Raw genomic sequence first — 25058 nt, 5'->3', positions numbered from 1 at the left:
AAAATAAAAAAAAAAGAGAAGTCTCTTTACCTTTGTGATAATACCTTGCGAAAAGTGGCTTCCGTTTTTGGTATATTTCTTTAATTTGCAGACAAACTATCGTATCATACTGCCTAGATGTATTACAACTGGACATATTTTACTCAGTCTTCATGAGGAGGGGACAAATGACCAAAATAAAACCTGACTTCATTGACTTTCTCATGCAGGAGCCATTGTGAGCCATGCTGGAGTCAGCTCCCCCTTAGCCTCACACAACAGCATGTTCATTTACAGCCACATCTACTGCACTGCAGGTGCAGGCCCCTAGAAAGCAGGGTCCATGTCTTCTGCACATTTATATCTGCAGGGCTAAGCACAGTGCTTCGCACAGAGTAAATGTTCAATTAATATTTGCTGGATGGGTGAACAAATGAATGAATGAATGGGTTTCATGAGTAAGAGGAAGTTAAGGAACCAATATCAATGGCCCAGGAAAGCAGAGACAATCATAGCATATTTTGTAAAAATTTCTATCCCTCAAATGATTCAAATACCAAAGTCCATGAGTTAAAAATTTTAATCTTTAGTTATCCACCTTCTCCACCCAAAATGATGGATGAGTCATCTGTCTCTCTCACACACTGCCTTTCTCTCCATCTTCCTTTCCCCAAGGGCCAAAATTTGCAGTTATAATTCAGTCATGCAGCAAGTTGACTATTCATGTATTAGCTTGTTTGGAAGAGAGCTAGTGTTACAGAAGCCAGAGAGAAATGAGAATCAAGAAGCCATAATTTCTTAGAAGTAGAAAATTCTCACCCTTTATACCCCAGAGTAGTAATAGCATGCCTGGCCCAATTCAATATCAGCATCTCTGTCATCTTTTCATAAAGAGATAAAGGGTTGCCCCCTCCTTCTCTTCCATTTATGTATTCAGCTCCCTATAGGGTAATAGAGGGATACGACATAAGAAGTAAATTCCACCCTTACTCTAGATGAATTTATGGTTTAAACACAAGCTAGAAAAGATTAAGGAAGGGCCAAATTTTTAGTCAGTCTTTCTAGAACACCATGGATAAAGCTCTAATCGTGTGTTGAAACATAATTCAAGATTTATATGGAAATAGATATCCTTCCTTCCTCCCTCTATTTGCCTTTTGTCTTTTCTTTAATGGTTTATGATACAGGTTTATAAGTTCCGCTAATAACATGCTCATTTATTTAAAGTTATAAGCTCCCTGAAGGAGTTTTTCTGTGCTTAGCAGACTTTGAAAGATTTTAAATGATTAAATGAAACCAATGGACCTCTAAAGATTCTGGAAATCCCAAGATTCAAATGGTTTTCCAGGAGCCTGAAAATATTTCCATTACTAAAACTTCAGCAAGGCAAAGAATAGCTTATATCTCTCTCCTGATGCTTCTTTGTGCAGTGAAATCCATGCAGGTGAATGACTTCAGACAGTCTAAGCCTCTAAAAATGGCCTCCAATATGACTAGTCTTAGGAAAGAAGTGAGTCTAACCTGCCAGCTTCAGGTAACCCATCTTAGTCAACAGATTCTTCTAGGCCAGTAGCTTTCAGTCTTGGCTGCACAATAGAATCACTCAGAGAGTTCTGCTGGGTGTGGCTCACCCAACAAATAAGAACCTCAGAGAATGAAACCAAGGCATCAGTACATTATAATATTCTTTGAGGCATTGTAACGTGCAGCCAAGGGTGAGAACCGCTGCTCCAATCCAGTGTTTCTCAACTTGTTCTCCATGGACCACCAATATAAAAATACCCTGAAGAACAGAGCTATACTCAATATTTTATAACCTATAAGGGAAAAGAATCTGAAAAGGAATATATATATATATGAATATATACAGGTATATATTCATTCGCTATGCTGTACACCTGGAACTTACACAATATTGTAAATCAACTACACTTCAATTTTTAAAAAGTGCATATCTCTGGCCTCCACTATAGACCCAGTATTTTGGAAAACCTGCTAGTGTATCAAACCCTATGCGGGTGATTCTTATGCACATTGTAACATATATTGCAGATTAGCTTTCTCAAATCTATTCCAATTCCCCTAGAGCAGTGGTTCTCAAAATATGGTCTCTGACTAGCAATATCATCACTACCCAGGAACTTGTTAGAAATGCACCCCAGACCTACTGAATCAGAAACTCCAAACCTGGGCCCAAATAATTTATGTTTTAATATACTCTCAGTTGATTCTACTGCATGCTCAAGTTTGAGGACCAATGCTTTATAAGATGCCTTACTGAGGGCTGGAGTTTAGAAAGCTAAAGATGATCTTTCCTGTACTGTCTTAGAGCTCAGGTTCTTCTTCTTGGGACCTGGCTTCTGCCAATAGATGCACCTTAGTAGGGACTGGAAAGTAGAAATAAGAAGGAGACCACACTACTCTTGGCAAGCATAGCAGTAGAGGCATTTGGTTTCTCCGTGGTAGTGGTAACAGGGGTCCCAGTGCCTGGTCCCTACTCTGGTGGGTACTTAGAGGCAGAACACAGAGTCTCTTTTTGGTTGGCATGAATCATATCTGAAGAAGTGTGCCCTCAAGCCAAGAGTGGTGGCAGTGGCTTCCTCACCCCAGGGCACAGTTGAGGTAGTGTGGTCTTGGACTCAAAAGAGGGCAGTAGTATCATGATGAAGTAAGCAGTCATGTGAGAAGTCCACATGGGAACTGGGAGGGAGGTGTGCCTCTAAGACCTGAGGGCACTTTCCAGCTAACAGCAAAAAGCTGGGGCCCCTAGTGCTATAGCAGCAAGGAAATGAATTCTTCCAACAACCTGAGGGAGCTTGGAAATAAATCTTTTCCCAGTGGAGCTTCTGATGAGAACTGAGCCCTGACCAAGACCTTGAAGGCAGACAGTGAGTAGTAACCTGCAGCAGCATACCCAGTTAAGTTGTGGCTGAACTCCTGACCCATGGAAACTGTGAGATAACAAATGTGTATCATTTCTGTTGCTAAGTTTGTGGTAATTTGTTATGCAGTGATAATGAATACAGGTAGCAATAGTTTTTATTACAGTTTCTTAAAGAAATAATTGTGAAAATTTGCCCCAGTAACAATGGTATACTTGACTAAAAATAGATGCCACCTTCCCAGGCACCCAGTACAAAATCTTGAAATAAGTCAAAGAATATGAACTGATATCTTCCAAAGGGATAGTCAAGACATTAACCTAAGGATGAAATTTCTTTAGTCTTATTTAAAAATTTTTTTAGAAATAAATGGGACTTGGTACAACTACTTTGGAAGGTTGTTTCACAGTGACTACTGAAGTTGAACATATGCCCAGTGTATAATCTTACAATTACACTCTTGATTATATACCCAGCTCATTTGGTGCTTACTTCCACCAAAAGATATATACAAGAATATTCATGGCAGCACTATTCATAATAACTTCAAAATACAAACTGCTTAAGTGACCATTAACAGCAGAATAGATAAATTGTGGTATATCCACACAATGGATACTATACAGCAACAAGAATGAATGACCTTCAAGTACATGCAACAACATGGATGGATCTCACAAACAATGTTGCGCAAAAGAAACCGGACACTACACACATAGTATGATTCCATGTACATAAAGTTAAATGTAGGGATAGTGGTTATCCTTGGAATGTAGCCTCTGGAAGAAGCACAGAGAGGCTTCTGAGCTGTTGGTGATATTCTGTTTCTTGATCTGGGGTGCTGGGTTCCATGGACATATTCAGTTTTTGAAACGTCATCAAACTGTACCCTTATGATATATTCATTTATCTGTATGCATATTATACCTCAACAGAAATTTTAAAATGAGTGTGAAGGTTGAGTTCCACTCTGAAATATATACATATCTGTTTAAATGTTCAGAGAATGTGTTTCTCCCCACATCTTCAAGCAAAATGGATTCTCAAGAAAGATGTACTACTTTTATTCTATAGTTTTGCATCATCTGTGGCTTACTTTTAGGGCTCCATATATCCTGACTGGGATCTAGCAAAACCTTGATTATAAGGATGAAGCTTCAATGTGAGAATTAGGAATGCTGCAGACAGGGCCAGAGAGGAGGCGTTTCTGGTCTCCTCCCTTAAACTATACCATAGAGATGACTGCCTCTGCTACCCGGATCAGATACGCCCTGTGTATGGGATGCATTAATGGTCTCTGATAGATGTAATTGGTCTGCCTTATCAATATTAACTCTCTTCCAGTTTAAGTCATGCTAGTCCTTCATCCAGTGATGAGTGGTGACAGAATCACTATCACTTTTACATGCAAACTGTTAAGAAAGGGGTGTGGGAAGGTTTTAATCTCCTACTACACTCTAATATAACATAATCACAGGAACGACAACCCATCATCCTTGTCATATTCTATTGATTAGAAGCAAGTCACAGGTTCCTACCCACACTCAACAGGAGAAGATTGCACAAAGGCGTGGACACCAGGAGGCTGGAAATCATTGGAGGTCACCATGGGGTCTGTCTACTACATTTCTTATCAAGCTCCTGTTGGGTTCTAAGACCCATATAATAAGCACTTTATTGCCATTAACTCACATAATCCTTTCAAAAATCTCACAGGTAAGCATGTGTGCATCTCAGGGTTCGTGACTACAAACTACCAACAACAGTTGTGGGTAATTTTAGTTCAGATATTTTTTATTAGAAAGATGTTGGGTGGTTCACAGAATCCACAAGAAAGGCTGAGTCCAACTCGGAGAATGGACAAAATCAAATGGAGGAGGAGAGTAGATCAGCAGCCAAAAATTAGCCAAGTCATATCATAGGAAGAATTTGGTTAAGATGCTTCCACTACTGCCCCTGCTGCTGAACATTATGCTCCCTGCCCCTGCCTCCCTCCAAGAATAAAGTCTAAGCCACTGCCATGCACAGAGGGTCTCCAAAATATTTGTTACCAATCTGCAACAAGTACAGAAATTGAAAATAAGCATTTAGAAATTTCATAATACTTTGATGGAGTAATTTTCTCTCTTGAGAACCTAATAATATATAATTGAGTTGTAGTTTTTAGGACATTTTTCACTTTTATAAAATGACTTACTTTTTTTTCTAGTGACTTATTTTTATGGTCTATTATAAAATTATCAGTGCCCAGCAAGTTGGAAATTTTAAAAACCTGGCTCTTCAGCACAGATAGTTTGTGACGCCCTGGTCTAAGTTGTCATGGCTTAGTCATTAGCTACTGACTTCAGAGGTGAAGTCCCAAGTGGGAGCACCTGAGTCTTGGGTTTGTGTGGTGGCTGTCATCACAGAGTTCAAGAACCTGTTGTTTTCTATGTCTCTGTGTCAGTGCTGGAGTCGATGTCTGCCTCTCTCAGCAGCCTCTCAAAGCTTGGATCCTCAGATGTAAGAAGGGGTGCAGATGTCAACCAGCCAAAAATATGAAAGAATGATAGAGAGGTGGAGGGAGAGAAAGGAAAAGGGAAAGAGAAAGAGGGAAATATTTATTTTAAGGAATTGGCTCACACAACTGTGGGAGTTGGCAAGTCTGAAATCTATAGAGCAGGCCAGCAGGATGGAAACTCTGGCAGGATTTCTATGTTCCAGTCTTGAGGCAGAATTCCTTCTTCTCTAGGAAACCTCAGTTTTGCTCTTAAGGCCTTCAACTTATTGGATGAGGCCCACCCGCATTATCAAGGGCAACTTCCTTTACTTAAGGTCAACTGATTAGAAATGTTAATCACAGCTACAAAATACCTTCACAGCAACATCTAGACTAGTGTTTGACCAAACAACTGGGCACCATAGCCTAGCCAGATTGACACAAAGTTAACCTTCACAGTGACATATTCATTAAATTTTATTGACTGTTTTACAGACTGTTAGGGACTGTGGTAAGAAACGTGACAAACACTGTCAGTACCACCCTGCACTGAAAGTTCTTGTAAAGTGCCAATGCAGCAGAGCAAAAGCCCAGTCACTAACACCACACAGTGAAGACCTTGACCAGCTGGCTTGCCAGCTGGTCAGTTTTTAAGGGATAGTGCCAGACAAGAAATGCAAAGATGAGGGTGCTGGGCATGGGAGGAGGAAGGCCAACAGAGGGCCAGAGTTTGGGGAAGGCCAGCCTGAAGAGAAAGGACAGTGCACACTCCAGCTTATAGGCAGGGGCTGTGAGGAAGGTTTGTAGAAAGGGGCAGAGGGGCACATTGACTCTAGACAAAGGAAGGAAGCTCAAGACAGAAAGACTTGCCCTTCCAAGACACTTCTCTACTTCATCACATTGAAAGGGCCAGTCTTGGAAAATAACCTGAAAGGTGTTAGTCAATCAGTACACATTTTGAATTCCTGAACTCTGTTTTTCATGTGGTAATACAAAAGAAGAAATTCATGTTCATCAGAAGGGAAACTAGCCAAAGGATTATGTCCCTGGAAATTTAAGGTTATTTTTTGACTGGGTTGTATTTTTATTTGAAGTTGGGTTTTTTTGGTTGAGTGTTTCTGGTGTCGATATGGGTGTAGGTGGATTTAATCCCTTCAGCATTAAATATCCCCATTTTAAATAAGGAGGCCAGTCTTCCAGAAAGCTTAGCCTGGGCAGGTCTACAGCTCCACTTGCTTCCCATTTCACTTTGAGCCAACACTGGAATGTGGAGCCCATCCTCTTTCACGATGAATTCCATATTTGGATACTTAACCATAACTTGACTACAAGGGTAAGGGAGCCCACCAGGCCTATTTTGAAGTCTTCCAGGCAGGAAGTTCTGGGCTTGCTTGCTCCCCACATCTCATAAGCTCATGCAGTCACAGTTCCCTGGGTCAACTGCCCCTGGGAGAAGGAAAGAGATGGGACTTAAATTGAGTTTGAAGTTAATGCTTTAAATTGAGAATAAATGAGGGTTTGGGGGGAAGGGTGGAGGAAAGGGGTCTTTTTTCCCAACATTTTATTATGAATGTTTTTAAACAAACAGAAAAATTGAAAGAATGCTACATTAAACACCCAGGTCCTCACCACCTTGATGCTATGTTTGCTTTATCTCATATCTCTCCTTCTATTTATCCCTCTATCATTTATCAATTCATCTTATTTTTTGGATGTATTTCAAAGCTACAGACATCAGTATACATTACTGTTGAACACTTCAGCATGCATGGCATTAACTAGATTGAACTGAGTTTTAGTAGCCAGATGCAACGAGAAAGCTTTGGAATCCACCCAAAGTGTCATTAAGGGATGCAAAAGATATTCAATACAGCATGGTTGAAGGCAATGATTGTAGAAAAATAAAATCCCTGGGAGGAAAAACTTAAATATAAGTGTAGTTCATGATGTTACTTGCTCCTTCCTTTGAAGGACATTCCTTTAATGTTTATCTGTATTCATTATATACATATATCTCAATTAGCACTGCACTGGTGTTCCACTGGTATAATGTAGGTAGTCATCAATATTTTTAATTATTTCTTTGTACATGAAGTTTTCATTATTAAGACGTTTATTTCTATTATGATTATTTATTGAGTAACCATATATATAGACACATTTTCCAGGCAAGCACTGGTATAATACCTTTATGCATGTGTGTGTGTGTGTGTGTGTGTGTGTGTGTGTATGTATATATATATATATATATATATATATATACATTTATGTATTAATTTAAGAAAAGAATGTAGTAACTAATCTAGTGCCAACCATAATAGAAAGGCACTAAATATCTTAGATTAAAGCAATTTCCTCCCTATGACTCCCAAATAAGATATTTATTTTATTCTTTGCACTCTTTTACTTTAAACCTATCTAAAATATTTCCCTTCCTCCTGCTGTTCATTCCAAATTACATACTTTATAGAAGATATCCACTAACCACTTTTAACTATAAAATTTCCTTTGAGCTAAAATACCTTTTGAGTTTGACAAACGGCAAATAAAAACCAATTTTAACTTATTGACCTAAGGTGAATAACATACCTCTTTTTAATTTTCAGTAGCCTTGGATTCAGATTCTTTTAAAAGCTGTCACTAAGCCAATTGTCTCAGGAGGTAGCTTTCATCAAGGTAGAAGTAGTCCTTATACTCCAGTAATAATAATTAGTACTACCTACTTAGTGTCTACCAAATAGCAGGTATTAAACTGCGCTGCTTACCATGTGCCAGGTACTGTGCCAGGTGCTGGAGTGAATAAGATGGACTCATAAATCTGAAAATCCAGTATGGGATTATTTGAATTACTGTTAATTATTTAGTAACAATTTAAATTGCAATTGAGACAAGTATTAACAAAAAGGGGAAGGGGTATTTGGAGTGGATAAAACAGGGAAAACCCTTACCTAGTTTGGGAGAATGGGGCAGGGTGGGGAATGATCAAGGCTTTCTTAAGGAAATGATGTTTTATCTGAGACTTGATAGATGAGTAGGAGTGGGCCAGGTAGAAAAAGAGAGAAAGAGCATTCTAAGCAAAGAAAACAGGATATTCAAGAAACACTTTGATTAGGAAAGACCTAACTAAGATTAAGCCAGCACGCTTGGAGCCTTGGAGCCTTAAGGTGCAAAAGGAAGCTAAAGAAACGAGCAGGGGCTGGATTGCACAGAGTCTTGTGAGCAATATTAAGAATTTTGGTATTCACCCATTCATTGATGGGCAGCCACAGAAGGGTTTTAAATAAAATTAGGAATTGATCTGACAAGATTTGTGTTTTTAGACAATAACTCTAGCTATTATGTGGAAGATGGTGTTTTCATTAGCTTATAGTTTTGGCTAAGTGTAACACAGACTCAAAATAACAATGGCGTAAGTAAGATAAAGTCTGAGCGGAATTTGATATTGCTCCTAAAAGTCATTAGGAACCCAGGCTCCATCTGTCTTCTTTGCCATCCCAACATTATTGCCCTTACCAGCATTGTCCAAGATTGTGCAGCACCAAAGCCACATCTCAACCAACAAGAAGGGCACCTGGAAATTCTATATGTCACTACCATTTTGTTTTGTTAACAAGAACTTAGCCCAATGGCCACATCTAGCTGCAAAGGAGTTTGGGAAAGTGAGGGGTTTTTCCCTAGATGGCTCTGTCCCAGCTAAGAAGTCTATTACTTTGGAAGAAAGGGAGTGGATGTTGGAAGACAACTGGTAGTTTCTGCCACCGATGAATTAGAGATGGTCAAGAGAGGAAACAGGATGACTAGTATAAAGACAATTGCAGAAGTCCAGGTAGGATGAGGGTGAGTTGGTCTAGCATGGTGAAGTAGAAATGGAAAGAAATGAAGAAATTTAGAAAATGTGTAGGAGTATAGAATCAACAGGACTTAGGTGTAAGAATTAAAGGAGAAGAAAGTGTAAAGGATAATGTTCAAGTTTCTAAAATGAACAACCAAGAAAATGATGACATCATTCACAGAGGAGGGAAAGACTAGAAATCTACAGATTTATGCAGGATAATTATAAATTCAGTTTTAAGATTCCTGTCAGATATCCAAGTACAAATGTTATCTAGGCCAGGCATTGGCAAACTATGACCTATAGGAAAAATTTGGCTCACTGTGTGTTTTTATTTATTTATTTATTGGCATGTGGGATCTTAGTTTCCTGACCAGGGATCGAACCCGTGCCCCCTATATTGGAAACACCGCAGGTATCAAAACATAAAATACCTTGAACTCTTCATTGCGATTAAAGAAATATGGATTCAGTATTCCTCCCCAATAATCTGGCTTAGGCAAAATTATCAAGCCATTACAAATAGATATGATTCTAGATCTTGAAGCAGCACATCCTGGGCTTATAGTCTCTGAGGACAGAAAAAGTATGCAATATAGAAAGAAAAAAAACAAACCTTTGTTATAACCCAAGGAGATTTCATCTCTGCCTTGCTATCCTAGGTTCTATGAGATTTAATTCTGGCAGGCATTACTGGGAAGTAGAATTGAAAAACAAAACTAAATGGGCATTGGGCATGTGTCAAGATAGTCTTCCTAGGAAATGGTGGAATCAGCCAGTAGGTCAGGGTATATTCTGGGCAACTGGGCGATATGTTGACAGCAGTTATGTTGCATTCCATCCTAAGACAATCAACTTCTGCCAGTAGTAAAACCCAGTAAGACTGGCATTTTTCTGGACTGAGTTGAGTGCGGTTTCCTTTTTATAATGTGAATGATAGATCTCTTCTCTATACTATTTCTATACTGGAACAGATTCTGAATCTCTTCAGTAACAGATTATGAAAGATGAAGTACCTGGGAAATGATTCTATTTCAGCTCTTAGGGCTAACTTAGTCAGTAAATTTTGTCTCAGTAATTCTGGATTTTTAAAATTTTCCACTGCTGGAAACCACAATAAATTTTTCTTCCTCATTTTCAGAAACTATATAAACATGGTAGCAATGCCAATTGCATAGATGTTACCAGTATCAGTTGTCAAGTGCTTTGAAGTTCTTAGATAAAATATTTGAAAATAAATAATATTTTAAGTAATAAAATATTGCTTAACACAACCAATAAACTATTTTATTTTAAAATTGAAAAAAAAGAACTTAATTCCTTTCTAAGGATGAATAATATTCCATTGTATATATATACCACATTTTATTTACCCATTCACTGTTAAACACTTAGGTTGTTTCCACTTTGGGGTTATTCTGAATAATGCTGTAATAACTTTGGCATATAAGAATCTGTTTGAGTTTCTGTTTCCAATTCCTTTGGCTATATACCTAAGAGTGGAATTGCTGGGTCATACAGTAATCCTATGTTTACCTTTCTGAGGAACCACCAAACTGTTTTCATAGTGGCTGCACCATTTTACATTCCTATGAGAGTACGAGGGTTCCAATTTCTCTACATTCTCTCCAACATTTTTTATTTTCCATTATTTTTAAAAATTATTATATTCATTCTCCATAAAAAAGAATGAAATATTGCCATTTACAACAACATGGATGGACTTGGAGGGTATTAAGTGAAATAAGTCAGACAGAGAAGGACAAATACTGTATGATATCACTTATATGTGGAATCTAAAAAATAAAACAAACTAGTGAATATAACAAAAAAGAAGGAGACTCACAGATGTAGAGAACAAACTAGTGGTTACCAGTGGGGAGGGGGAAGGGGGGACAAGATAGGGGTAGGGGATTAAGAGGTACAAACTACTATTCAATAAACAAGTAAGCCATAAGGATGTATTGTACAACACAGGGAATGTAGCCAGTATTTTGTAGTAACTATAAGTAGAATATAACTTTTAAAAATTGTGAATCATTATATTGTACACCTGTAACTTATGTAATATTGTACACCAACTATACTTAAATTTTAAAAATGAAAAATAAATTATTATAGCCATTCTAGTAGGTGTAAAGTTATATCTCATTTCTGGCTTTGATTTACACTTCCTTTATTGACTAATTATGTTGAGTATCTTTTCATGTACTTATCAGCAATTTGTATAGCTTCTTTGCAGTTTTTTATTCAAATCCTTTATGCATGTTTAATTGGGTTTTTGTCTTTTTGTTGAGGAGTTTTAGGAGTTTTTAACATATTCAGGATATTACACTCTTATTAGATATGATTTTCAAATATTTTCTGCCATTCTGTGGATTGTCTTCACCCTCTCTTAAGAGTATCATTTAATGAACAAAAGTTTTCAATTTTGATGAAGTCCAATTGATCTGTTTTTTCTTCTGTTGCTTGTGCTTTTGGTGTCATACCTAAGAATCCACTGCCAAATCCAAGGTTATAAACCTTTCCCCTATTCATTCTTCTAAGTGTTTTAGGGTTTTAGCTCTTATATTTAGATCATTGATCATACTTAATTTTTGTAAATGGGACTTCTCTGGTGGTGCAGTGGTTAAGAATCCACCTGTCAATGCAGGGCACATGGGTTCAATCCCTGATCCAGGAAGATCTCACATACCATGGAGCAACTAAGCCCATGCGCCACAACTACTGAGCCCATGTGCCACAACTACTGAAACCCCCATGCCTAGAGCCCATGCTCCACAACAAGAGAAGCCACTGCACTGAGAAGCCCGTGCACCATAACAAAGAGTAACCCCTGCTCGCCACAACTAGAGAAAACACACACACAGCAATGAAGACCCAATGCAGCCAAAATAAATAAATAAATAAATTTATTAAAAAAATTTTTGTAAATGATATGAAGAAGGGATCCAACTTCATTCTTTTGTACGGGGAAATCCAATTTTCCTAGCACCATTTATTGATGAGACAATTCTTCCCCCATTCAATGGACTTGACATCTTTGTCAAGAATCCATTGGCCATACATGTAAGGATTTATTTCTAGGGTATCAATTCTATTCCATGGTCTATATGTCTATATTTATGCCAGTACCACTTTGTTTTGAATGCTGTAGCTTTGTAGTAAGTTTTGAAATCTGGAAGTGTGAGTCCTCTAACTTGATTCTTTTTCAAGATTGTTTTGGGTATTCTGGGACCCTTAGAAGGCCATATGAATCTGAGAACCAGCTTTTCCATTTCTGCACACACACACACACACACACAAAGCTGCTGGAATTTTGACAGGAATTGTGTTGAATCTGTAAATCACTTTGGATAGTATTGACATCTTAAAATATTAAGTGTTCCAATACATGAACACAAGATGGCTTTCCATTTATTTAGTTTTCCTTAATTTCTTTCAGCAATGCTTTATAAGTTTCAATGTACAAGTCTTTCCCCTCCTTGGTTAAATTTATTCCTAGGTATTTTATACTTTTGGATGCTATTACAAATGAAATTGTTTTCTTAATTTCCATACTGGATTGTTCATTGCTAATGTTTAGAAACGTAACTTTTTTGTGTGTGTTGATTTTGTAACCTGTAACTTTCCTGAATTCATTTATTAGCTCTAATAGCTTTCTTATGGATTCTTTGGGATTTTCTACATGTAGAATAATGTCATCTGCAAATAAAGATAGTGTTACTTCTTACAAATTTGGATGCTTTTTATTTCTTTTCTTGTCTAAGTAGCTCTGGCTAGAACTTCCAGGACAATGTTGAATAGCTCAAAGCCTTCTTTTTAATAAATAAAGTTTTACTGGAACACAGCCATGCTCATTTATTTACGTATTGTCTATGGCTGCTTTTGCACTACAATGGTAGAGTTGATTAATTTGACATAGACCAATTGGATCAAAAATGTTTAAATATTTACTATCTAGCCCTTTACAGAGATAGTTTGACAACCTTTGCCTCTAGGCGACTGTATAATTAAGTCTGAAGCTCAAAAGAGTGATCTGATTTGAGATATATAGTTGAGAATGGAAGATTTTTATGTTACTTGAAGCCATGGTAGTTCAAGGACCACCTAGAATGAAAGATGTATTTCAGCATTTAATGATGGGAAAGATGAAGAAAGCCCTGAGAGTATGAGGAGAGTGTGTACCAGAGAGTTATGGTGTACCTCAGAGAAACCAAGCAAAAAGAGCATTTTGAGAAGAGGGAAATAGTCGACAATGTGAAAAGCTGACAAAAAATGTCAAGTAAGATGAGGACTTTAAAATGTCCTTTGTTTTTAGCAACATGATGGTAACTGTAACAGCAGAAGCTTCAGTGGAGTCGTTTTAAATGTTTTAATTTCCAAAGTAAAATATTTTGAAGAATTAAACATTTGAAGAATTACAGTTCCATGCTTTTCTAAGATATGTATTTATTAACAAACAAATTGGATTAATTTCATTGGTATAATTGGTATAAAATTTTTATATTTAAAATATTTTCAAATATGAAATTCTTTTAAAAAATAAAATTATTTCCATGTAAAAGACTTTTCAAAAGGATTTTCCAAAATTAAAAAATACATAAATAAAATAATTATACTTGGTACATACTCATGCACTTTAATTAGTTTATTAGTGATACGTGTTTCTAATACTATGTTACTGATATTTTCTGAAAATGTCTTTTTTAAATAGGAATTGGTAAAATTGCATGCAATATTCTTCAAAGCTGTAGTTTATAGCCAATAAATTTGAAATTTTGAATAACTTCAATTTTTCTTTTCTGAAGACTATAATATTTTTAATTGAAAAAATAGTCTCCTTACAGATGTAAAGGTATCTAAGTGTAGAGCAAATTCTGTTAATTAGAGAGTATTCTCAATTCTAATTCTTTTACTGAAAAATGTATAAATACTTTGAAAAGTAATGTCTTTTTGCTTCCATTTAGGGTCCTTCAACAAATATTTTTACAAAATAAAACTTATTAAATAAGTTCGCTGTATTTATGATTATTTTGAATGGTTCACCAAATTTAAACACTGCAAAATCAAGGCCTTCTCAAGTTTATTCTATTGCAGTACAGATTATAAGGTCTAGTTAAAAATAAGAGATGTATCAAGTCAAGATATTACAAAGTGAAGTTGTAGAATGTCAAAATTAAATCCTGTGCACAGTTTGGGCTCTCATCATATAATCTGCCAAATGATGAATTTTGATTTCTTCCTATATACAAGCTTTGTTTTCATAATTGCAATTTGCTAAAAGCTTCAAAATGTGAATTTTTGGTACTCCATTTCTTGAGTACTTTGATTAAAGATTTCCAAATGATTTTGAACAAAAAGCAACCTAAATTTAAAGAACTTGTTTACAATAATAGTCAATACTCTGTAGGACCTTGAGTTAATTAACAACATACTACTATAAAGGCTCAAACATTTAAAAAATCTGAGTCATGACTGGAAACAAGAAGAGAATCATATACTGCCATTCCAAATTCTTTTTCATGTTCCACATTGTGTCACAAAAGTTTACAATTCAATTATTCTAAATGTGTACATGTATATGTAAATACATTTGTAAATATTGACAACTATAGCTTCTATTTCAATTGGTAGAGTATCACAGTTTAGATGCAGTGATGAATTACATATGCTCCACAACCAATTCCAAGTGCATTTCTGCTCCATAGGTTTCTTAATTTAGTAAGAATATTGTTTTTGCCGAGATAATTGTATTCCACCTAAATTTGTATTTGTATTATCATCACAACAAAATAACTTTACCTTCAATGTTGGATTTTTTTTTTTTTTTTTTTTTTTTTTTGCGGTACGTGGGCCTCTCACTGTTGTGGCCTCTCCCGCTGCGGAGAACAGGCTCCAGATGCGCAGGCTCAGTAGCCATGGCTCACAGGCCTAGCCGCTCCACGGCATGTGGGATATTCCTGGACCAGGGCACGAACCCGTGTCCCCTGCATCGGCAGGCAGACTCTCAACTACTGCACCACAAGGGAAGCCCCCAATGTTGGATTTTTAAACTGAATGTATAAGTAAGCATTATTAGAGTCAGGTGTTTTAACTGTAACAAAATGATCTTCCAAAAGCTATACTTTGATTGCATAAAATTGATGAAAAAATTAAGTCATTACTGAAATTAACCAATCTTCTATTTGAAGCATCTAGTGTCACTGATATAAAACTGGCATCATTTAACTGCAAAGATTTTTTCTGCTAATGGAGCCAACCCATTAACAGCTATCACTTCACTCTTTGTACATGCATGGGAAAACATGGAATTGAAAATGAATGAAATTAATTCAGAGATATCATCATTTGATCTAACTGAAAAGCCATGCTTCACAGAATGCTATGTAAATTCAACTTCTGCAGCTAACTTTTGAAATAAATGGTGATTTTTTTCTTTTTTTTAATTTGGTAGGCGGGCCTCTCACTGTTGTGGTCTCTCTTGTTGTGGAGCACAGGCTCCAGACGTGCAGGCTCAGCAGCCATGGCTCACGGGACCAGCCGCTCCATGGCATGGGGGATCTTCCTGGACCGGGGCACGAACCTGCGTCCCCTGCATCAGCAGGCAGACTCTCAACCACTGCGCCACCAGGGAAGCCCAGTGGTGATGTTTTTTAAACAGATTTCGGTCTTCTGGTTTTCACATAGTCAGTAATATCACTATGACTTCTGATTGGAAGGTAAATGCAGACAAACATTTTTGTGCAGGTTACATTCACCAGCATTTTTTTTTTGAGAAATAGAAATTCACTAATTATTTCCAAAACATCAGCTTTCTTTTTTTTTTATTTACTCATTTTTTACTGAAGTATAGTTAGCTTACAATGTTACATTAGTTTCAGGTGTACACCATAGAAATTCAATATTTGTGTAGCTTATACTCCAAACAAAGTTATTATAAAATATTGACTATATTCCCTGTGCTGTACATTACATCCTTGTAACTTACTTATTTTATACCTAGTAGTTTGTACCTTTTATTTTTCATTTTCACATACCTTTTAATGCCAATGCTATGTACATCTACATTTCAGTATTATGTATTTTATTTTATTTATTTTTTTAACATCTTTATTGGAGTATAATTGCTCATTGAAAATTCATTCTGTAGAGAGGGTCTCTTTGCAAAATAAAAAAGGCATTAACAAACAGAAAAACAAGCAAATAGTTGTAGATTTACATCTTAACATAAATAACAAAACTACTGTAGCAGGAGCTTTCTGACTGTTTTCTCTATACAGAAGGACTGCTCAGACTCCATTTCTCACGTGTTTCACTTATAGTTAACCCATACTTTCTCACATTTCCTATTGACCCTTTGAGCTGGTGACCTGTCAACTTTAACAGCACAAGTAACTGATACACTAACTAACCTGCAGATGCAACAGCATCAAATATACCACCTGAGACCAGGGTTAGCAATTTCTAACTGATGGAGTCAAAAAGAACTTTGTTTTACAAGCAAGCTGAAGGCTGTCCTTGAAAGGGATGTGTATGTTACATTGCATCTGGAAAGAGTTGTTATCTTTCACATTTAACTACATGGTAAAGTGAGAACTCTGTACACTGCCCATGCATCTCACACATGAGTACATGAGACAATTCTTTGCTTTGAAATCTATTTTACCTGATTTTTAATATATCTACTCCTGCTTTTTTGCTGTTGTTAATATTTGCATGCCACACCTTTTTCTGTCTTTTTACTTTCAACCTACCTATGTCATTGTATTTGAAGTGAGTTTCTTGTAGACAGCATACAGTTGAATCACAGGTTTGTTAATCCACTATGCCTGTCTCTGTTTTTTAATTGATGAATTTAGACTATTTACATTTAAGGTAATTATTGACATGTTATGGCTTATACAGCCATTTTATTCTTTGGGTTTTGTTTATTTCCTGTGTTTCTCATTCCTCTGTTTCTCATCTCCAGCTTTCTAGTAGGTTACTTGAATATTTTTAAGGTTTTTAGTTGGACTTATTTGTACTCTTTTTGAATATTTCATTTTGTATAGTTTAGGAACAAGGCAAGGATGTCCACTCTTACCACTCTTATTCAACATGGTGCTGGAAGTTTTAGCCAATACAATAAGGCAAGCAAAAAGAATAAAAAGCATACAGATTGGAAAGGAAAAAATAAAACTGCCCTTATGATGACTTATTGTCTGTGTAGAAAATTCCAAAGAATTGACAAAATAAAAACTCCTAGAAATAATAAGTGAGTTTATCAAAGTCTCAGGACACAAAATAAACACACTGAAATTAATCTCAATTTTACATACTAGCAACAAACATGTGGAAAGTGAAATTTAAAATATAATACCACTTATAATTACTCCAAAGAAAATGAAATACTTAGGTATAAATCTAACAAAATACATACAACATCTGTATCCTGAAAATTACAAAATGCTGATGAAAGACATCAAAGAACTAAATAGAAGTAATGACTTATGTTCATGGGTTGGAAGACTCAGCATAGTAAAAATGTGAATTCTCCCTAAACTGATGTGTAGATTAATGCAGTATTTATCAAAGTTCCAGCAGGGATTTTTTTAGACATAGAGAAGCATAATCTAAGTTTATATGAAATGACACAGAAACTGTAATAGCTAAAACAATCTTGAAGAAGAAGAATAAAGTGGGTAGAACCACTCTACCCCATGCTAAGGCTTACTGTATAGCTACAGTAGTCAAGGCAGTGTGTTATTGGCAGAGGAATAGACACATGGGTCAATGGAACAGAATAGAGAAACCAGAAATATATCTATACAAATATGCCCAACTAATCTTTGACAACATTTCAAGAGCAAGTTTAATGAAGTGTCTGAATCCATTTTTGATATTTGACTGCTGACAGCTTTCAAGCTCCACTAACCCCTTTCAGCTTTTGCCCTACATCTGGGCAAGCTGATAAAAAAGCCTGGGCCTTCGCTCCCTTGGCACTTCCAGGAAAGGTCAGACTATGAAAACCCCTGCCCACACATGGGAATCATCACCCTAGCCCCACTCCCCAATCAAAATAAAATCAAAAGACACTTGCCCCTCCCTTCACTAAAGCCAGTCCAGACTGGCTTGGGTATCTGCCCTCCTCTTTTCCAAAAAAATTCCCATTATATGAATAATTCCCTCTTTTCATACCCTCCTACTGTGTGTGGTATCATCAGTCTCTACATCTGAACGAATTTTTTAAAATTTTTAAAATTTATTTGTTTATTTATTTGCTTGCGCTTGGTCTTAGTTGCGGCACGAAGGATGTTCATTGCAGCATGCAGGATCTTTTAGTTGTGACATGCGAACTCTTAGCTGCGGCATAGGGGATCTAGTTCCCTGGCCAGGGATCGAATCCAGGCCCCCGGCATTGGGAGCAGAGTCTTAGCCACTGGACAACCAGGGAAGTCCTTGAACTAATTTTGGTTGGGAAATTGATCCCACTCTCCACAGGGCAACCACAAAACCATTGCTCTATAAGCAGGATTGTGTAGCATACCACTACACATTTATAAAAATGGTAAAAAATTTTAAAATACTGATAATATGAAAGTTGGCAACAATGCAGAGAAACTGGATCACTCATATACTGCTGATGGGAATGTAAAATAATACAGTCACTCTGGAAAACAGTGTGGTAGTTTCTTTAAAAACTAAAGATGTGCTTACTATACAACCTAGATATTAAATATTACTTTCTTGGGCATTTATCTCAGAGAAATGAAAATTTATGTCCACATAAAACTTGTATGCAAATAACCATAGCATCTTTAATCATAATAGCCCCAAACTGGAAACAACCCAATGTTCATCGACTGATTAATGGATAAACAAAATGTGGTACATCCAACCATGGAATGATATAAAAAGGAAAAAATGACTAATATTTGCTGTAAGTTGAATGGGTCTCAAGGAAATTATGCTGAGAAAAAAAGGCAACCCCAAAAGGTTATATCGTGTATGGTTCCATTTATATAACAGTTTTGAAATGGCAAAATTATAGAGATGGAGAACAGATTAGTAGTTGCCAGGGTTTGGGGGGAGGTGGGTCTAAGAAGAATGTGAATGTGATTATAAAAGGGCAATATGAGGGATCCTTGTGATGGAACTCTTCCTTATCCTGACTGTGGTCACAATATTTTACACATGTGATAAAATTTCATAGAACAAAACACACACACACACACATACATACAGGAATGCATGTAAAACTGGTGAAATCTGAATAGGGTAGGCAGATTGTATCAACGGCAATTTTCCTGTTGTGATATTGTACTATAGTTATGCCAGACGTTACCACTGGAGAAAACTAGGTGAAGGGTGTAAAGGATCTCTTTGTATTATTTCTTACAACTGCATGTGAATATACAGTTATGCCAAATAAAATTTTTTAAAAATTCTCCCAATGTCTAGGTTAAAAAAAACACACATGTTCCAGTTTGGACAATAAATTATATGCTCACACTAGTTATCATCTCTAATACAAAAAATTTGTGGAAACTGCTGTTGCTAGGCCTACACACTGTTGCAGACATGAAGAAGTGGGGGGAGACGGGTACCGCTCATGGGGGAAAATTCTGTAGGTAAGAGTGACTGGTGAAGTGTCCTGCTGAGAACTGTCCTCTGGAGTCCCTGTTAGGGTTTCTTGTTTCAGGGGCAAAGTAGTGAGAAACTGATTGGACGAGGAGGGGAAGAGAAGGGGGATCTTGCTATTCCATTGTTGTTTCTAGTAAACTTGAGTTTTCTTGACATTCAGGAGAAGTGGTGACACTTGGTCTTTTGGTATTTCTTACTCTGTAGACAGAAAAACACATTTATATGAGAAAACATGGTACAAGTTGAAGAAGAGAAGAGTCAGGAAGGATCAGAAACCCTTGAGAGAAGGGTTGAGAAAACCCTTGAGAATGATCAGAAACCCTTACATTCTCTGGTGAGAATGTAAACCAGAGTCCTTCATTGTAATCTGACCCCATGATCCTAGGAAGAATATGGTCCTGGAAAAGAGATTTACACGGGGATATCTGATCACTTTAGCCAGATCCAAATGATTTTCAATCATGTTTTCCCATTTCTCCTTCCTTGTGCATAGTCTTTCGCTCCTATTTCTTCTGCTGAAATAAGACCATCTCTTCTTCAAATGCTTCATACACTTGGGACCAACTATGTTGCAACTTTTAAAAATCATTATTATAATGAGAAGTTCTATCCTTATTCCTTTCTCCTGCCCCAAAGAAAGGTACCCATTACTGGGACAATTTCTAAAGAGAAATATTCCATCAGAACCAACAACCTCCCAAAGACATCATAGCATATTTGTTAGTCTGAAATCTGAAAATCACTTTCTCCAAAAGTCTCAGACCCTAGAGTTCTGTTGTTAACTGAGAAGGTCTTTCTCTGCACTGCTTTCTATATTCAGAATGATTCACATGACACTGGCATTTGCAATCAGGATTTAAGCACACCTGATCCACTAAGACAACATGCCATGTTAGTAGACAGTTACAAGGAGATAACGATAATTGTTTTGATGACAATAACTGAGGGCAATTATGAAAAGTTCTAGAATATTATATTCCTCTCGGGGAAGCATGAAAAATCTATCACTTGCAAATTTTAAGAAAATGTGCTCTGTGCAACTTACAATTTTCCCTCACACCTACCCCTCCTCGCCGACTATTCCCCAAGTCTCTAGCAGCATTAGCCACGGTCACTTTCTGCCTACTTCAGCACTGCTCAGTGTGAGCCTGGGAGACCTTTACCCAGTCCTACTACATTCCCAGTTGGAGAGAAATGAGAATCTCTGCCACCAACAAGTGAGTCAGGAGTTACCTGTGTAACCATCAGTCTAACATTCTGGGTGTCTCCAGCTGTAAAATTGAGCTTTCCCAGAACTTTTAGATTTCACCCAATCCCTTTGGACTGGGCACATCACATCTCTATCTGCCAGCATGGGGACCAGTCTCTAGACTTGGTGACTTTCCCTTCTTCCCAGGAATTCCCCCCATACACACACCCTAGGTATAGTAAGGCTCTTGTGTTGTTCTCTTTAACTCCCTCTCTCTTGAACCAGTATTTCACACAAAAATTGCTCATAATACCTGTTAAGTAAATTAATTGAAGAAAAGCCATTCCAAACAATACCTAGTGAAACAAAGAAGTAAATTGCTCTTGCAAATCTGATTCTGCTTATAAACTTGGAAGACCTAACGAGGTGAGAGAAGAAAGAAACTAATTCATTGGAAAACACTAAGTTTACAATAAGGATACAAGCAAAACATAAGGACCACCACTAAAATAAAACCACAAGATGATAATTCATGGGGCCATACTGATTAAATAAAAAGTACCCCAGAGTTCAGACTTCTGGAATAAGTTATTTTCCAAAGTGGATAAACGGGATTCTTCCCTCCCACATTTATTTTTCATGTGGAAAAAAATCACCTTGAGTCAGAAAGTTTGGACAAAGAAAGTGACCTCCTTATTCCACTCCTCTCAAAAATTAGATATTAATCTGGAGCTGACTAAAGCAGGAAGCTGTAGAAAGGAACAGATGTCATGATGAGTATTCCATTCTGCTCATTGCTCAGGCCCCAGATGGAAGTTTATGCAGTTAAAACATCCAGGCTTCCAAATGGCCAGGAAAGGAAAGACTCTGAAAGGTGAAGGCTCCTGTCTTCACTGAGAGCAGGAAACTCATAGGGCAGACAGACCTGACCAATATCCCCTCAATCTAGAAAATTCCCACCATAGTCTTCAGCTTTGTTATTGAAGTGAGAAATTCTGCCTCAGTTTACAGCCTAATAACTTATCACATCAATTGCCTGGCGAAGCATATAATACCTCCTTTGGAGTCTGAATTTATATTGTACATCCCCAACCAAAAGGCTCCTAGAGAGCCCATGAAGGGGTTTTAAGGGATTTCTTAACACTGTAAGTAAAACTTCAAGTTCATGTGCATTTCCCTGAGAAGAAGGTCTAGAAGTTCCAGCAGATTCTCAAGGGAGACTCTGACCCTCAAAAAAGTCAAGAGCATTAGACCAGCCCTAAAGACACTCCATGACTCCTTTGTTATCATAATTTCAAGGAGAAATAACCCATAAACTTGACCGGGGCAAGATCTAAGTTCACCTTCAAATCCAGGGGGAATTTGCCCTCTGTCTATATATCTAGATCCATGATGGTGACTTCTCTGGACTCCATTATTTTTTATCCTCAGGATACAAAGTGGAATGAACATTCGCAGGACCTGGCTTATAGCAAATGGGCTCCCAGCACTGTGACCTTTCATTTCCCAGAATTCTCTGACTCCAGTGTCACTGGAAGAAGTGGAATGATTGAATAAAGAGAAAATGGAGGGGGTTCCTGTGAGGGTCTGGAGGAGGGAATAAAGCTGAAAGAGAAAAAACTGGGTGGGAAGGAAGGCATGGAGAAAGGGAAAGAAAATGAGCAAGAAATGAAAGGAGAAGAAACATGAAGAAGAAAAGAAATATAGGCTGGAGGTTAGAAACTGACATGAGATATGAAAAGAAGACAGAAGGAAAGGAGAAGATAGAAGGAAGATAGATAGAAGGAAAGGTTATGGGAAGAGAATGAGAGTTCTCTGCAAGAAAGGGAAAAAAGTAAAGAGGGTTGTTTGGGGGAAAGGAGGATAAAGGGAAAGGATATGAGAAGTAAGAAGAATGGAGGGATAACAATATTTTAAAAGTGTACAAAGCACTACTAAGTGGAATTAACAAGTATGGATATCACCAAAGAAGAGTCTATGTTATAGATAATATGATGGACCCCATGTCTCTTGGTAATAGCCAAGTTGAACAAACTTACACAGCTGGGCCAGAGAAAGTGTGGCACACGACCCTTTATGCGGCCCATGGCCCACTTATTGAAGAGGAACAGGGACAGGGAGTGAGGAGGCGAAGCTGAGAGGAGAACTGTCGTCCTGCTGAAAGTTGTCCCAGTGGCAGTTGCATGGATCCTTTTTAAGTCGTTGGCTAGAGCACAAAAGGCCTGTGACGAATCAGGCAAAGATGCTACACAGTCTGAGCTGCTGTCCAGGAATCCCCACTCTTACCTGGTCACCTGGGCCATGTGCACCCTGGTAATACCAGCCTGTGCCCTGTACCTCCCCCACCAAAGCAGGAGGGGCAGCTGTATCAGGTTCCTATGGGCTGGGGGGAGTAGGTACAGTCAGGGCAAGGAACAGCCTTGCAAACATGTGCAGTAGATGGTGTCTGCCCATGTGTTAATCCTAATAAGCACCTGGCTGGGTGGGTCAGTGTGGGTTGATTAGGAGGGGGCATATCCTGCTGCCCTAGGGCTCACCTGCTTTCATATGTATCATGTTTACAGTATGACTAGCACGTCTATAAAAACGTGATGCTTTGGTCAGTGTACAGCCCGCAGACGGATGCTCTGACAGTAAACATTAGTAGGTACTTTATTGGTAGGCGCAAGCAGAAGGCACTTTAATACATGATCTCTAATCCTTCAGAGCCTGGAACAGCTTTTATTGGTAAAGAAGCTGGCCCAAGGGCACATAGCTAGGAAGGGACCTAAACATGGCGGATGCTGAGGCCCTAGCTCTTCTCCTTCCCCCTACACTGTGCTGCCTTCCTCTTTAGGGGAGACTCCCCCACTGAATGCAGCATCCCATTCATTTGGGTATTGCAGTAGAGGCCCCCTTTGTGTTTCAGAATAAGAGCTTATTAGGGCTCAAAGAAGATTATAAAGTTTCCGAGTTGTGTTTCCACCATTTCAGATGGGCTTAAGAAGAGGGGAATGTATACTTTGTTAGTGGAATATACAAATTATTATTTATTTCTACAAATAAAATGATTTATCCTGTTGATTTAACCCTTTAACCCGGGAAGTTGATGGAGCCCAAATCTGAGAATCACCACAGAAGCCTGTCGCTAAGACCTGTCTGGCCCCGTGAAATCTTTGGGGACTGGGGGACACAGTTCCTCCCCACCTTCTGCTTTCCACACTAGAATTGCAGCCAGTGTTGACCTGCTGCTCCAAGTTTGCTTGAACCTGGCAAGTTTACACATTCACTGATTTTTACTTCAAAACTTTGTGGTTCAAGGGCTCCATCTTGAGGCATGTTCTATCTCTCTCAGTGCCTCTGAGTCTGGGGAGAGATGCAAAGCATGATGAGGAGTTTTGCTGCATAGCGCACTGACTTCTATTTGCTAAATGTTTTCTTCAGTCTTCACAGCAAAAATTCAAGCTATAGAAAGGTGCCTGCTAAAAAAATAATTCAGGCTACAAGACAACGACACGGTTTTGAACAGGATTAGGGGTAAGGTTACAAATGATGGCTCCTCCTACAAATATATTTATCTTTTAACAATAATCACAAAGTGAAAGTCATTTTTTATTTGTTTGTCTTTACAATAAGCTGTTTTCTCCGATTGTTGGGAACAGTTCACAGAAACGGCACTGTTAGAATGGCTGGGCTCCACAGGAAAGCACAGATGAAATCGACAAACAGTCCTGAGAGCTGAGCACCGCCCCTCCCCCCCAATTTAAAATCCTCTGAGACCTTTCATAGGATCCTACTTCCGAGGGATCAACGAGAAACACAGGCCATGATTCAGCCTTCCAGATATAGGTGGGCAGGCTTCCTGACAGCAAACCCCTGGGCCAACTAAGTGCCCTATTGGCACTGCTATCCATCCAGAGGTCCAAATATAATCCTTCTCTCCTCTCACTTTCACCCATGTAGCCAATCAGTTGCCAATCAAAGCACTGTTGTTTCAACCTTCCAAATATCTCTAGAACTTTCCTCCATCTGCATTCACTACACTGGTCCAGAGCAACATCCTCTTTCGCCTGGGCTACAGCACAGCATCCT

The 25058-nt window shown here is 37.9% G+C and overlaps 1 pseudogene; it reads left to right on the top strand.

Moving 5' to 3' along the window:
• Positions 1-8744: 8744 nt before the first annotated feature.
• On the top strand, positions 8745-10176 carry LOC101273677 (tripartite motif-containing protein 60-like; annotated as a pseudogene).
• The last annotated feature ends 14882 nt before the right edge of the window (positions 10177-25058 follow it).

The sequence above is a fragment of the Orcinus orca genome, chromosome X (assembly GCF_937001465.1).
Source record: "Orcinus orca chromosome X, mOrcOrc1.1, whole genome shotgun sequence".
NCBI classification, from domain to species: domain Eukaryota; kingdom Metazoa; phylum Chordata; class Mammalia; order Artiodactyla; family Delphinidae; genus Orcinus; species Orcinus orca.
The sequence above is the reverse complement of the archived record's forward strand: the minus strand, read 5'-3'. Positions and strand labels throughout refer to the sequence as shown.